The following is a 12,017-nucleotide window of genomic DNA, read 5'->3' on the forward strand; positions in this document are numbered from 1 at the left end:
GGTAAATGCATTTTGGAAGTGTTGTTCCTAGAGCATCTTAGTGTACTGGCACATGGCATCACAGATACAAATAATCCAAGACTCAATGGTCCCACTTGCAGCAATGGGAGAATTTGCTGTGGACACTGACCCTCAGAATTTCTTGTTTCTCGTTGTGGTGTGGCAGTGGAAAGTGGGTTCAATGAGCTGAAGTACAGAAGCTGGAAAGGTATTAACTCAGGACCCTAAAAGGTGTCTTAGGAAATGTAAAATAAACAGGAGACAACCCCCAAAGAAATACAGCCATCCTGTTTAGATTATATCTTTTTCCCTTACTCCTGTATGCTCTGTTCAAATCGTAGAGCAAACATATGTTGAGAGATGCTGCCTATTTATAAAGTAAACACTAACAACAGGCAGAAAACAAAAGATAAAGGAAGTATTTTGCACACTAATCAAGTTGTCTTAACTCAGAAAGTAGTGAATATATGATGGTGCTAGGTTTTTAAAAGTATCACCAAGGCTTCAATTTTTCCATGTATTTAAAATATCTCTGCATGTCCATTGTTCTGGACACGTCTCAGGATGAGACCTAGTCACAGCTCTGGATGTTGGTAACTAAACTGGAAAACGACTCTCCTATCAATAGAGATGAGTTCCTCCATCAGAGAAGGCATTAGCATAGGTTTCCAGAAAATTTATTTTAAACTTAAAACAAGTCTTTGAATAACAAAATGAAGTGAAAGGTGTCCATGCATATTGTTGATGATACTGTACGCCAGCCTGTATCTTCAGACAAAATGCTCATTCACGAAGGTCATCCAAGGCTCAGCTGATGCGTCAGGAAGGATAGAGGTGAAAAGTCTTCTTCATCTGCTTTCTTCACTCCAATTACAAATATCAGCAATGTTGGAATTCACCTTTGGCTGCATGGGATTTTGATCGCTTTCCACTACCTAGCCAGCATGTCATGAAGGTTCATATACAATGTGTGTCATCAAAAATTAAAACCCCCGAAGTGCAGAAATGGCTAAGGTGTTTATTTCAGCAAAATATCCTTCTTCATATACAGTTTTCAATAAAAATATTACAGATAGTAGTTTAAATTCCACTGCTACGTAGAGTGTGTGCTGGGCAAAATGACAAGAAAAGATGTAAGCTGTTATGATCTGATTGTGAATATCAGACTATAAAAGCTGGTAGATATGAGAAAGTGACATAGTTTTCTTATTTTATTTTGCTTTAGATGAGATGGCTTCACTTTCACTTGTGGGAGGTTATTGTTGAGGCACAACTGCAGAGATTCAAGACTGGGTGAAATACAACTTTTCAGGGGATTGCTCTTCCTTATGTACTCCTACGGAATACATGGGCGAAGAATGAACGGAGATGACCCAGCTCAGCCTTGCTGACCTCCCCTCTATTAGCAGAGAGACAGTGAGCGGCATTTGGCACACAAGCTCTGCAGACACATAGATGCAAGGATTAAATCCCAGCCTTGCTGACGCCACAACTTTCTGTGGTCTTGGCAGGGAGCTGGAGACAGCAGAAGCTGCTGGGGCACCCTCTTCTCCCACAGCCCCTGTCCTGCTTTGCCGGGAGAAGCTGATTCCTCCAGGGAGTGGGTTCTGTGATTGCTATCACATGTGGGATGCATCTCCCCCTCTGTGGATTTAATTTTGCAACTCAATACTGTGCCAGCTGAGAAATGTTCCCTCTCCACCTGATTTGCCCGCAGTGCAATGGATTACAATCTGCTGCAGGCACCTGAAGATGAAAACCCAGCACAGTACACCAGTTAGACTGGTACAGCCCTCACAGCCCCACTTGAGCAGGAGTATCTCTCAGCAAGTATGAACACGTGAAAAGATGCACTTCCAAGACTGCAAAATCTCCACAGGCTCAAAATGTGGGGGTGGAAGTGAAAATGTACAATATGTTGTTAGCAAGCGGTGTTACTTTTTTCCCAGCCCCTTCTGACCTGCTCTGTTTTATAAATCCACGCTTCTTAAAAAGACTATGGTGAGTCCATATGTCTGCATGCGTGCACATAGCTGCCCTGTCTTAACTGGAGCAGAGCTGATAGTTGACTGGGACTCTACTAATTGACTTCTCTTCCAGAAAGGAAGTTGCCTTCATTTAAGAAATATCTCTTCTATTTTATTCCTTCTACTACTTACCAGCCATAAGTGTTCAATGGTGTACATAGTGTTTTATAACCAAGTAGGAGTAGAGCATTTCTTTTCTGAGGAGCTGGTACTGTTTAGTTGCTGCATAAAACACATTAGGCAAGTAGTGCATAGTATGTCTGTCAATAACGGGGTAAGGACCTAATGCTTAAACAATATATCTTTGTGTTTTAAAACAAAAATAATTATTCTAATGAACTAACATTCTCAAGTACTGGGCCTAATGACACATTGCTTTAAAATTTCTGCTGATGAGGCAACGTGGTCTTGGGTGTTTAGGGACGTGAAATAGATTAGAAGACTAAGAAGTGGATACTGTCCAAAGGGACCTATCACTTACCCTCATGGACCCTCCTTTCTGAAATAAAACAACAGTGTTTATGATTTGACTAATTCTAAGGACAACAAGCCTAGTAAAAATATGAAAATTTCTCTGCCAAGAGTCAGCTTGGAGCCTAAAGCTCAAAGTAGGGCAAAAACATGGTCCTCCATCAACTTTTTATGGAAATAAATTATTTCCATAGAATGTAACACATGTTTTTTACTCATTTGTGGTCTCTGTCTCTCTCTGAATGAAACAGAGCCTCTGTGAGGTGTTTACAGCTAAGGCACATTATTAAAGTGCCCATATAGGTGGTAGTTGGGAACAAGTGTAAACAGGTCTTGACACAGATTTCCAGCAGATTAACATGCAGGAATAAAAAGGAAAAGGAGAGAGGGGGGAAGGAAAGTCAGGCTGATATGATAGTCTTAACTGAGCCATAATTGCCTGTAAAATCAGAAGGGAGCTGACTTTAAATAAGACAGTCATGAATATTGCCAAAGGATTAAACAAATATCTAGCTTCTTGTCTTGTCTGCAACCTCCGAGGATGTGCTTAGATGTACACATGCTACACGCAAGGCGCATCAGATGAATGCTGCATGGGGGAGAGCTGAGACTTTTAGAAAGCTGAGGAGGATGGGATTGTGCAACAAAAGAAAAATTATCCCTGTGTCAAATAGCACTGAATTAACACTCACATATAATTTTTACCTCTACTTGATTCTTTTACTTGATGGTAGCAAATACATTATTACTGAATTTATCCACACTAATACCACAGAGCAGCAAATGACAATTTTTCAAGAGAACCATTATTGCAGTTGTGGGCTGCCTAGGCAGCACAGCGCCTGTGTGTAACACAAAATTAAATGTGTTCAGATTATCCAGACACGTGCAGGAGGCTAGTGTTGGCAAATGGGTCAGTAATCAAATCCTTTCACCTCACACTGTTGACTGCATGGCACAAGGCAAGCCAAGCCTTTCTGCAGCTACACTTACACTTCCAGCAGGAAAGAAAGGCAACCGGCAAACGCCTGGTGAAGAACAACCACAGTAAGAAAGCAGCTAATTGCTGAACATTTTTCAGATCTAAAAATAATCCAGAAAGCAAGAGAGTAGAGAGATAAACCACATACAGCTAAACAGAGCGCACAGCAAAGTAACTTGCAGCAGGCATCAAACATTCCTACATAGTTAGATCAGCTGGATCACTCCACAGGACAGAAAAGACTACGATCCTTTGTTCTTACAGGCTGCTTGTGCTCTTTCTTTTTATTTATCATCTGTAATTTAAAATAAAGACAAGGGAGCAGGTAGCGGTAAAGGACACACATTCTTCAACCTTATTGCCTTCCGGACAACACACAGGGATCAATTTTAACTGTCATATCAAGTCAGATGTCAAGATGTGCATGTTTGAGAAGGGGAAAGTTCCCTCCTGTAAGGATGTCTTGGATCAGCTCTTTTAATGGCATCTTTTGCCTTTCTGCAGAGGTTATACTGAAGGTGGTAAAAACAGGTATCACTGCCCTGCTTTGCTCGGGCAGGCTTTAACTGGTGTAAAACCTATGGAGGGACCTTTCTAGTGGGATTGTTTAAGCAGAGTCCCACAAGCCCCAAGTCTCTGAATCAATAAGCTTACAACCAGTACATTGACAATGTCCTTTTTCCTTGCTGGGCTGAGCTGACCCTGAAAAGCACAGCCCAAGCCCTGGCACACCCCCAGCAACTTCAGCTCTTGTGGGGAATGTTTCACAGAAAGCTTGTGGCATCCCGGGTTTGGCATCCCCTGTGTGCTTCTCAAACGATCGGCTGAGCAGACACGTAAGCATTTTGAGGAGATGTTTCCCCAGAGACGCCTTTGCTGGCTCATCGCATCCTCGCATCAGCTCCTCTCCGACCCAGCTCTCAGGCGCTGGTGCTCATGCCTCCGGGAAAGGCAGGATTACCCCAGCCCCTTGGCACGTGTTTGCCTCCCACAGCACTGCCTGGGATCAGCACGGCTCCTGGGTCGCATGGTCAGGCTGTCTTCCTCCACATGGAGTTGAAGGTCTGTTGTCAGCCTCTGAGCGCGGACAGAAAGGATTGGTGATGCCAACTTCTGATAGGGAAGGAGAAAGGAAGAGGTATTTCCTTGAGTATCTCAAGGCTTGATGATAGTACACTTTCCTCTCTTTTAAGGCCACAATGGTATCTGCCTCCACCAGTCATTGGATATAGGCCTCTTCTCACACCTCAGCAGGAATTCCTGTGTAGGGATGACTGATTTATTGTTTACTTCAGAAAAACTTGGGCTGCATATAATAGTCATCCATCACACCATTCCCATTTTGAGTTTCCTCATACCACCCTCATAGCAGCTCTATATTGTCAAATCTAGCAGAATACTGCCATTCCCTGCTCTAATATCTCAGATATGTAATACGGCTTCTTTCTGCCCTGGTAGATCTGATGAAAGCCTATTCTTACTTGCCATGAGCATTCTTAAAGGAAAAAAAAAATAACAAAACAAAAACCAAAACACAAAAAAACAAACCAACAAGCCATTGTTAAAAGAGTACAGTGCAGGTATTTAAAGAGGTAGTTTCTGACTGCTGCTCCTTTCTCCTCTTGACATGAAGATGAACTTCCTCTGGTAGCTGACTCATTGCCCTGGGCTATCGCTCTAATTTCTTTGACTTCTGATGAGCAGATGCTCTAAATCTGTCAATATGAAGCACAAAAGGATCTTATTAATGGTCCAACTACTATGTTTTTCATGGGTAGTGCTATCAATCTTATCTTATGTGCATTATTGCTAGCAATTGTTTACATATGCTGTAGCTCCCACTCAGTGCTTTATACCACCTCACTTCATACTGCTGCCTCATATACGGTGGTCTTTATGCTACATATATCACATTTATATATCTTGAGTGAGCTTGAGGCTCACTCGCTTTGTAAGGTACCAAGCTGTAAGGTACTTTTCTGTTTTCTGTAGTATATTGGTGTGCCTTGAATTATTCACTCAATTTCTGAGAAGCAGCATTAAGAATGTAATCTTCTGTTCATAAATCCATTGGAAGACTCTTAATAATGTAAGCCTTAGTGGAACATCCCAGCGTTGCAAAGGAAGGTGCGAGCATTTCCTTAGGGTTTCAGATGGTTCACTTTCCTTTGACAGAGCTAAATCCATTCTTTAGAAAAAAAAAAACAAAAACAAAAACCCCACACCAACACCACACTTAGCTTTTGAAAGATTTCAACCATTGTTTTCTTTTTCCTTGTAATGAATGATCAGCTGCTCTGTCACTACAGGAAGGTCCATACAGCTCACAGAATACACAAAGGCCAAGTTCAGGACCATTTGCATTCATTGGTTAACACTAACGTGCTCCTTGATCCTGCTGCAAAGAGGGTTTGCTCCTATAGGCTTCTTTTTCCAGGAAGCCTTCATTTCAGTGGTGAAACATTACCTTATAAACACTCAGCTCAGGTGAAATCAACCACACTGACAACTTGCCTTCATCTCCAGAAATGAGAATTCTTGGAATGCTGGCAATACCTACTACAGAAACGGTGGCACTGGTGCCATTGTGGCCGCAGCCCCCATAGCCTGCATGAGCATTGTGACCCTGAGCTCCCAGGGCATGTGAGGCTGTGCATAGGTTTGGTGATCTCTGCACGGGCCTGGTCTTTGAAGTGAAGATCTAAGCAGGGCATTTAAAATGTCGGGATTATTCTTCTTTGTCCCTTCCAAAGAGCAGGAACAAGTGGGATCAGCATCTTCTGGGGACAAAATGGCATCTCTGAGCACGGCCACCTGGAGCAGCAGGTAAGTCAACAAGAGCAGAGACCATGAGAGGTGGCAGGAGCAGCTGTGACTCCAAACAGGTCTTGTTCCTGAAACCTTGAGGTAAAACCAGGAAGATTCAGCTGCTGGTTATTTCTCTGTATAGAACACAACACTCATCTTCAGATTTCCGTTTTCTTACACCAACTTTTGCACGTTACTTCTACTTAGATAGTAAACTTCTTGCGGGGCAGTATAGGAGTTAATTTTGATGAGATCTGTGATTACAGCATAACTTATTTTTGCAACTACTCACAAAACAAATTTCAACATTTCAGATAGTATCTACCCACCATCAGCCAACTGCAGCAGAAGATGATACTACGTTCTCATTTGGGTTTATACAGTAGCTCCACAACTGTTCCTCTTCATGTAGTCCCAAATGTAATGGTAATTTCTCACAAGTAAAGAATTTACAGTAGTATTGCAAGTTTGGGAGATATGGATATGTGGGTTAGTAAAATTAAGCTTAGCATCCCTTGAATGTCTCGTGCTCTTAGTGGTACAGCAGTCTGAACCCTCTAAAACATGTTTACAGTTATTCGGATTTTTTCTGGCTTCATCATATATGTAAAATCTCTCCCATGTTTATTTAAATATCTTAAATACATTTGGGATAAAGCTGTTGAGTTTTGTTTTCTCTCACAGGATGTATCTAATTCAGGATATTATTTTCAGATAATGACTTAAATGGGAATATGCGTGTTCATATACTGCTAGCATGACTTCCATAATAATATGATCCCTTTTAGGAAATTGTGTATGCAGAATCAGTGTGTTGGTAACTGCTGTAGAAAGCTAAAATTCAAAAGTGACAGTTAATAACTTATCTGTCGAATGTACCCAACTGTCCTCGGGAAAAAATAATTGTTTCAATTAAAAAAAAAAAAAAAAAAAAAAAAAAAGTATTTGTCTTTATTATTGGCAGGCTTCTACTCTTCAAATAAAACTGTACCCTATCATTACTGGAATAAAGTTTATCTGTTATTCATAGGCTGCAGAGAGATGTTTTCCCTTATTCTTTTTTCCCCTTCTCTGCTGTTTTTAATGGCCTCTGTAGAAATCTTTCAAATAAAAATTTGTATTACTTTCTTTTTCCTTGGCACAAATATATTTTTCCCTGTATTCCTGTGCTGAAATTAATACAGTTCTATTTTTGTCCTTCCTTATCTGTACATCAACAATAGACTATGTCTTGCTCAGAATTGCCTCTGTGGCTCCCATTCTCGGGAAAGTCTTAAAGGCCTTCCCGTTCTCATTACTGAGAAGAGCAGTTCATGTTTTGAAGGGGTTTTAGCTAGCTACCTATGACTTCAATCCTCTCTCTCTAAATCAGTGAAAACTCCACAGGTGGCTTGTGTGAGGGCCGCGTCGGGCCCACGATGCTGCTCTGAAATCGGAGGCTCTGCTCGTAAAAGGAGACAGGTCTGCGTGTGTCTGTGGGAGACGTGTGTCAAAAGCTGAAGTGCCGGTACAGAAGTATTCATTATAGTTTCTCCATTTAGTAGTATTAATACAACTTGTACAGTGCAAAAAGTTACACTCCTCGGTGTAGTTATGATGCTGATGGCAATCAGATTCATGAGTGGGATGTTTGATGACACAGAAATACCGAACGTCACACTTTAGGACGTCCTCCACTCTGAGTCCTAGAGGAAGGAGGCGTTTCTCACTCCTTTCCCTGGGATAACATATGATGACCATGATTTGAGGCAAGATGTTAGACAAGACAGACCACATTTGATCTGATAATTCTTGTCCTATGACATTAACTCCTAAGTGACTTGACTTTGCATACTTGGAATTTTATCTGACGTGGAGAGCCTGTCCCCACAGGCTTCCCTGGGAAGGAAAGCTGCCACGTTTCCCCAGATCACACTATTTGACTCCTGGAGGATCATGCAGAGGCACGCTGGAATCAGCAGGGCTTCATATGGCCAGAGGACATAACTGGTGAAGCTTGAAGTTCAGATTCATTCCCTGAAAGCCAAACACCAAAGTTTTCAGTAGAAAATGCACAAGAGTGCCTGTAAGGCTCAGCTACCTACGGAAGAAGAATCACAACACCATGGTTGATGAGGCAACTGTTTGATGCTCCTTCTTTCATCCAGTCTTTAATTTTGACCAAAACAGTCCACATGTATTCTTTAACAAGATCCCAGGTGCACAGCTGGTGCACAAAGTTATTGTTATCAAAAGTCCTCACTAATGGACCTGAAGAAGTGTTTGAGTTATCAGTGTCAACAGCCATCTTTGTTAGGACTTTCCAAAGGGACAGGGAGGGCATTATGCTGTATGTTTATCAGGTGATGGATGATTAATAGGTCTTAGCATACAATGAATGTGTATCTCTTCTTCACATGCTAATCACATGGCATTTATAAATGTCAGCACCTTATCGTGGCAACACACTCTGAATTTTGTGTGGTTTTAAAGGTATTTATTTTTAACATTTTAAACGTGCGTATTATTAAGGTTGCGTCATTTGAAATGTCCCTTTTGCAATGATTTAGAAATATGGTGAGTTTTTCTTTTAATTTCTGAAGCAATTAGGATATTGTATTTTAAATCTAGTTGTTCTTTAACTACTAAAATGTAGCAGTGGGTGTCACCTTGGAATCTTAAATCATGACAAAAATAATTCATAATTATTAGACTGAGAAGCTTCAGGGTTGTCCTGTTCTGCTTTTTTTTTTTTTTTTTTTTTAGTTATAAATTATAGTTTTACCATTTGGGAATTGCATCATTTTCATTCAAAAATCCTGAATTTCATGATTTGGTCATAAAAATGTGCTTTATTATCAAATGTGATTAGGAAGTGTGAGCCTCAAGGGATTTTTGTAAAGGTTCAGGGAGAGTTCAGGTACAGAAAGTCCAATGAAAAACACACACAGATTCTGGACTCAGGGGCTACTTAAGCCAACCTTTCTGAACTACAAAAGACTTTCTTTTCCAGATATAATTTTTAGGTCCATTCCTGTGCTCCTTGACTGAATCAGAACTACTCTTGTCTTCCAGAGAGTTTATGGATCTCGTGACTTTGAATTAACCTAAAGAAATTAAGATTCCTTTAGAAATCTGCACCTTGAAAGCTGTATTCTACCCTTGGACAGTGAAGTCGTTGAAGCCAACATCTGAATACTACTTGTTGACACTAAGTTTGTAGGTTTAGATCTTTGGTTCCCAACCATTTTGTTAGTGATAAATACCCACATTTTCAAAACACTTCACTGAAATTGGCACTAGCTGGCATCTTTGGCAGGGATGTCACCAGAGTGGCCAAAGATTGAATCAGTTTGGAGTAAACACAGCCTTGCAGCGCTAAACAATGGTTTCTGAAAAAAAGCACTGGGTTATACTGGCAGAACACCAAGGGTTTGCTTCAGTTTCTTCTTTGCTCCCTAATAACACATCAGCCTCCAAAGCTGTCCACCTTTCCACAGCACTAAAATCACTTCAACTTTGTATAAAAGATTTATTGTCCTGCGTATCACCATCTGTGTTGTCACATATCTGTGGACTTGAGAATATTTACAGATCACGTCACAAATAATTCTCAACCAGTTCCTGGTTGCTCTTCTCTCATTGTATCATCTCCTTAGAAATGCTATATTTGATGCATTGTCCCAAAAGGAAACTCATATGATGTAAGACTTGTGATGGCTAAAAAGAAAGGCAAATTTCTCCAAAACTCCTTGTAAGCTGTATTGCTCCCTGTACCACGGAGCTATAAGCAGCCCTAGACTTACCCAGCCCCTCAAAGGACTTTGTGAATAGTCATCACTTTGTAAAGATGGTCTTGGTATTTTAATTAAAGGTCAGACAAAACTACAGTGTAAACCTTGGAGAGGTTTTGTAGCAGTCATTTAAAGCAGAGTTGCTTAATGAAGTCTTATTGTATTAGTCAAACAATGCCCAAACCCTTTCTAAGATTTACAGAAACTGCAGCCTAAACAAAGGAGCCTCTGCCAAGTTCAGGCTGTGAGTTCAGCACCCATAAATCACGGCCTGGCCCTATGTCTGCTTCATCCCTATAAATTGTGGTGGGAGTGCTGCAGGGTTGTGCACTGCTTTGCTTACTCCTCTGTGTCAGTAGCGAGAAGCACGTGGCACGTACATCGTCCCAGAGCCTCGAACCCCTCTGTAACACAGTTGCAGGGCAGGACATGGCAAATATGTTAGGAATGGCACAAGTTTTGTCTTCTGCTTGTCTTTGTCTGCATGCTTGTGTGACAACCTTCATGGTAATTAAAAATAGTTTGTTTTTACGTAATTAATATTACCGTGCTAAATATTGTAGGGATGCTCTGGCATGAATATCCCAATTGTCAATCATGGACACGGTTGTGCAGCAGCGTGCTTCTGAAGGTCGCACTGTAAGGCTTTATTCAAAGTGTCAGCTTTACTATTACAAGTGATCTTAAAAACCTGCAAGGCAGTTTTTCTTGCCAGATTTCTGAAGTATTTTAGACTATTTGCTGAAAAGAATACGTCTGAATTTTAAACTGGAGTCTTTGATTTCTGACTCTTCCACCTTTGGCCTTATTCATGGATTCGTTTGGAAAAAAAAGAAGCAGGTGACCTGGTTTGCTTGTTCATTCAGTGGCAAGTTATAACATATGCAGAGAAGGTGGCACAACCAAAAGGCTTTTCAGGAAAGCCATCTGTCTGCACACACTGCTTCCATGGGTTTACCTTTCAGATCTTATTTGCTTTTGGTTGCCACCCAGTTGAGGGTAGGTGATGTTTTTCTCTGGCGCTTGTAAGGATGTTGCATGCTCAGATGGGTTATGATGATGTATTCTATGCATGTTCCTATTGAAAAATTCGGAAGCATTTTCAGCGTTGATTTCCCTCAAGAGTTATTACACCCCACACAGATTGGCAGTGCCGTGCCACAGTGCCAGGATTTATGAGGTGACCTTGGAGACACAGGCACTCCCAAATTGAAAACACTTGGAGCTAAACTTGAAATATATTTATTTTGGATTACTGAGCAGTCTCCACTATTGTATAAATCAGAATGAGATTACACAAATAAGACATAATATTTATATAACATTTCATAACATGAGGGGATTCATTCATACATGCTTCAAATACAACACTCCTGCCTCCTCCAGACTCTGTTTTGCAGTTGGGTCCAATGTTAAACCTTCGCTAGGATTCAGGAAAGGCAGCAACTGGCTTCTCCCGCCCTCTCCATGAGCACTGGACTATTTTTTGAGCCATCCTCCATCACATGGGAGCCGTGGAGCAGTGGTACTTAGCGGCTGCTCAGGATTGGACCGACTAAAGATGCTCAGTTGTCTCCAGCGGCTGGAGAAGCCCCGCTGCCTTGCTTCACCACTGTGTGTAGAGCTGCCCAAGCCCCTCAAGCCCTGCATGGGGTTGAGCTCGGCGTCCCAGTGTGCCAAGGAGACAGCCACCCTCCCAAGTGGCTTGGGGTGCTCCCCAACCGCCTTCGGGAGCTGGGAGCTGAGCTGTGCTAATAAAGAGGTGCTGATAGATGGCAATGAAACACCCGAGCGAAGGCACGTTGAGTGCAAACCTGTAAGCAGCAATAAACGCGAATCCAACCTGCACTAATGTTAATTGTCATTCAGTTTATATCGATGTGCAGTTTATTAAACCATAAAGCAAGGCAGCAAGCACAGAGAGCAACTCTAGAGATAATTAAACATAATAAGGGT

The sequence above is a fragment of the Athene cunicularia genome (genome assembly GCF_003259725.1).
Source record: "Athene cunicularia isolate RWA chromosome 12 unlocalized genomic scaffold, athCun1 chr12_part1, whole genome shotgun sequence".
Lineage (NCBI taxonomy): Eukaryota > Metazoa > Chordata > Aves > Strigiformes > Strigidae > Athene > Athene cunicularia.